Here is a 5,208-nt window from a genome sequence, read left to right as displayed (position 1 = left end):
CCAGTTTTTAACATTATGACATTCTTGCATACCGAATCCTTTTTAGCTTTAACTTGAGAGATTTCACGCTTCAAGTCTTCAATAGTAGACATAAGTTCTATGATTGTCAACTATTAAAGTTTCAATTCTTACTTTTTGCACATAAAGGGCTTTCTAATCATCTTACCATTTCAGATAAAGAGCCTGATAAGAAGGATTTGTACACTCAAGTCCTGTAGTACCATGATCATGTTGGAGTCGATGCCCTAAATCTCATAGAGTCCTGTAGTTTGTAAACACGTGTATGAACAAACTCTTTGTGATGTAATAATATGAGATATTTTATTCACTACTATCTATGAAATATGAGATATTTTAGTTGCATTAACCACAAACCAATAAACTAAGATCCCTGGTTATCGTTGTAACTTAAGCATGTATGTAGAGACATACAAGTGGATCGTGCTTTAAGTGATAACCTAACTGGTTTGTAGTATATGGAGAAAGGAGGGAAACCTTATCTTGGTGACATTACGGATATGACCCACTTTGTAGATGTTTACAAGTGTTGTAAAGTGCTACAAATGATCTGATCTTGGTCATTCATGTGGAGACATGCAAGCAGGGGTATCCTATACAAAGTTGTTTGTATAAGACCGGAGCACAAAATGTTTAGTCTTGTTATATAACGTTGTTCATGACAAAGACTTTTATTTCACTAGGATGACCATAGGTAACATGATCTTAATCCTGCGTGAGTTGGGAACTCCTACCTATAAGGGTAGTCCTTTGATTTGCATGGGTGCGAGTGGGTAGATCTCTAACTCAAACCTACCACTTTGGGGATTCGTCTGATTGGGGAGTTGAGAACTCAGCTACACAAGATGGAATTCACTCAAGCCATGAAGCAGGGGTAAGTAGATAAATTGCTCGTTTAAGAGTTGATTCTGGGGTTTGAATAATGTGGTACCATACTTTCTCATGCCCGAGATGTGTTCACTCATAGTGGGACTATAATGTATTGTTCATTAGAGGAACCAGTGTTACTTAAGGAGTTAGATGTAACTACAAGGGCAAAACGGTAAATTGGCCCAGCTGTACTTACAAACAATTTATGAAGGGTCATCATACTGTTAATTGGTTATATCCAATGGACACAAAAATATATCTATAGTGCGAAGAGTGTAGCTATCAGTCTTTAGTGGAGTGACCGATAGTTAACGGATGGTGAATATCGTGATTAAAGAGTTTAGTTAGTTATTCGTATACCATTGTTATTTCATGCTACAGGTTCATAAGGTCCCCTTGGTAGCTTAATGGATTCAAGTTGAGAATCAGTTTTTGGGATAGTTTAAAATATTCAAATTAACAAGAGGGAATTTTATTATATATGATATAATTAAGTTAATTAAATTATATGTGATATGATTGATTTTATGTATTTGATACATTAATTTGAGGAATTAATATAAATATGATTTATATTATATGTCATAAATGAGAAAAAGTACTATGGTTTATATATTACATATGATGTGATATTAAAATTATAGGTTATAAATATAATATGATAAATTAGTTATTATATTTATTTATAACAAAAACAATTATAAGATAACTGTGGTTAGTTATTTTTATCTATTAACCGATCAAGTGGGAAGTTATTATCAGTTTTAATACCTGAAGGATAAAAAATGAAAATTGTTTTCATTTTTTAGTATCGCATCATATTCAATCGGGTAGAGAAAAGCTATACGATAGCTTTTGAGAGAGTAAATGATCAAGCTCCTCGTTACTAGACGATAGCTCCTCGTTTTCTATACGATCGAGTATCCAACTCCATACGATAGACGTTTCTCATTCTCCCACTTACTCGATCGTTTAATTCCTTCTTCTCTCTACCAAATCCACACAAAGCCTACACCTTCTGGATTCTCACACCGAGAATACCAAGGTAGCCTTTTTGTAGTGTCGAGTTTGCAGTTCGAGGGTCAAGGGTCGAGTCTTACTCGATTATGTTCGAGGGTCAGATAGTTCGTGTGATTCACTGGTTGTTCGTTGTGTTCGTACACTTGATCAAGTTTGCTTGGATGCCTGACTGGTGTTGATTGAGGAAATACTCGAAGTATAGTTCTTCAAAGGTATGTCACTTGTTTCCCTTTGGTTTTAACTGAAAAACATGCTGTAATTTACTCGATGATGCATAACTATTCTTGTTTGATTGTAAATGTGTTGTTCTTTCACAATGTGTTTGGAACGATCTGTTTCGGCTCAACGGTTTTCTTGTTCAAGAGTTCCTTCAATTGGTATCAGAGTCAGGTTGGTCTGATAATCCAAATTCCATTGATGTATTGAAATGCAGTTACAGTCTTGGTGGGATTTAAGCATACTTATATTGCGTTTAAGTGTTAGATGTAGTTGTGGATGTGAATTAATGGATGTTCTGGATGATTGCCTTTGTTTACTACTTTCTTTTACATTTCAAAGTTAATTTGTAAGGGCTCTTTTGTTTTTGGGCATAATTACTTTGTTATCAAGTCTGCATTCAAAGTGTTTGAGTCTGTAAGAGTCGTTAGTGATTAAGCTTCAATGCAGATGCAGTTCATATTGAGGAAGAAGGCCAAGGGTTGTTCAGATCATGTAGCCTAGGCTAAACGATCATTTAGACTTGGCTAGGCGATCGTGTAACATTTGCTAAACGATCGCATGGCTGATGCTATGGGATCGAGTAAAGAGTTTACTCAATCATGTAAACGATGGGGGTAAACGATCGCTGAGTATGGGATACTTGTTGCATGGTAGGCGCGTGCACTAAACGATCGAGTAGGCCAGCATGCTCATCGCATAGTGGTGCGTTGTAAATGTGATGCGATTATGGTATGAGTTGCAGTGATGTGTTATGCGTTGCACATGCAATTTTTCCTAGTATAACCCAAGTACAAGCCTCACTAGGTTTCCTGGTAAGTCCAGGGTCTAACACAGGGACTACTGAGTGAATATGCTACAGTAAATTTTGATTCCCTTGCGGTGGCAAAAACAATTAAGTTGGATGGTGTTTTGTTTAAGAAAATTTCCTATGCGACGGAGTTCAAATAAAGAGTTGATGAAATCGAGAATTACAATGAGTATACGATGAACGGGTTGAGAAGGGGTTTAGCTATTACTTCCTAAGATTGCGTACAAGTTATGAGATCATGCTACACACAAACAACAACATGTCATCTCTCAATGCAAATGCCGTAATTCCTATTTTTAGGACGCATGCGATGTATATGAATATGTTGATAGAACTTGTGTTTGATCCTCTATTCTTGTCTATGCGATGATGAATGATGCACACATACACAAGGTGACCGCATACTATCATATCCTATTTCTAGGGTGCATGCGATGCGTAAATAGTGATAGAACTTATGTCTAAGTTTCTATTTCTTTCTTATGCGGTTCTAATCTGACTCTCTCAAGCCTAGATTCTAATCTGACTCTCTCAAGTCTAGATTCTTTCTTTAGACTACTCTTCCAAGTAACTCTAAAGGGTGAAAGACGCATACATAAGACAAGATGATCGCATAAAGTGTAAATCTTAGGTCATGCTAGCTAAGTACTCCCCAACCCATTCGAAAATTTAGCTACTCATGCGAAATGTGGAGAGATTGAACATAGATTGAAATAAGAATTCCATTATCTACAAATAAAGATGCTGAATATAGAATAGCAATGGAATTTAGAGATAAGAAGCCCGATAGCAATGTCTTGGTTCCCGTGGCCTTTTACATTGTCTTTTTCACCCCAACTCTATCTAGATGAGTCTTCTTGTTGTCGCAAGTGTTGGCCTCTCTTCCTTTGTAGTGCTTTCCGACAGTCTCTCGATCTAACCGAGAATGATCTCTCGGCTTCTTCATCTTTTAGCTCGTCTCCATCTTCTAAGTATAAGTATGAATATGAACAGACTAACGGCTTTCTATCTTGTATATGATCTAACTTGTTAACCCTTTTACTTTGGTGGCATCTGGTATTTATAGAGCTCAAGGTGAAGCAACCTTTCTCTCTACTGATTGCAATGATGGGCGTGTTGGGGTTGATGCCCTAAAGTCTCGTGTCCTGTAGTTTGTAAACAGTATATACGAACACCTATGATTTTTAATATATGATATTTACTTCACATCTTATTGTTTTGCTCGGTTATTTGTTTTATTTGCTTTACCACAAACCAATATACATAAAATCCCTAGTTATCTGCAGGTGACTCAAGCATGTATGTGGTGACATACAAGTGGATCATGTCTTAAGTGATAACCAAAATGGTCTTTAGTAAATGGATAAAGGAGGGAAACCTTATCCTGGTAATGCTACGAACGCGACCCACTTTGTGGCATGGTCACAAGTGTTGTGACTTGTCACAGATGGTCTGGTCTTGATCATTCGTGTTGGGGATATGCGAGCGGGGGCGTCCTATACAAAGAGTTTGTATAAGACCTGACCACGAAGTGTTAATGTCTCGTTATATATACTTGTTATGATAGTATAGAGACTTCACTTCATTAGGATGACCATAGGTAACATGACCTCAATCCTGAGTGAGTTAGGAACTCCCGTCATTGAGGCCGTCCTTGATTTGTATGCGTGCGAGTGGTTAGGTCGCCGATTCAAAACCTACCATTTTTGGGATTCGTCTGATTTGGGAGCTGGGAACTCAGCTACATAGATGGAATTCACTCCTTCCCCGATGCAGGGGTAAGTATATATAGATGGCTCCCTTAAGGGCTGATTCCAGGGCTTAAACGATGTGGTGCCATACACCTTCTCTTTGCTCGAGAGGTGTCCACACATAGTTGGACTATGTTGTATTGTTCATTAGAGGAATCAGTGGTACTTAAGAAGTGAGATGTAATTAAGGGAAAAATGGTAAATTGGCCCAGCTGTACTTACGAGCATCTGTGAAGGGTCATGTACTCATGATTGTGTATATATCCGATGGACATAGAAATATATCTGTGGTAAGAAGAGTTCAGCTGTTGGTCTTTAGTGGAATCATCGACAGTTAACGGATGGTGGATCTCGTTGCTAAAGATTTTAGTCAGCTATTCACGTACCATTGGAGCTTCGAGCCACAGGTTCATTAGGTCACCTGGGTAGCTTGGATTAAGTCAAGAACCAGTGTTTGGGTTAATTTGAAATGTTCAAATTGACAAGAGAGATCAATTATATTGATGTAATTGGACCGTTAAT

The sequence above is a fragment of the Benincasa hispida genome, chromosome 1 (assembly GCF_009727055.1).
Source record: "Benincasa hispida cultivar B227 chromosome 1, ASM972705v1, whole genome shotgun sequence".
Classification (NCBI taxonomy): Eukaryota; Viridiplantae; Streptophyta; class Magnoliopsida; order Cucurbitales; family Cucurbitaceae; genus Benincasa; species Benincasa hispida.
The sequence above is the reverse complement of the archived record's forward strand: the minus strand, read 5'-3'. Positions refer to the sequence as shown.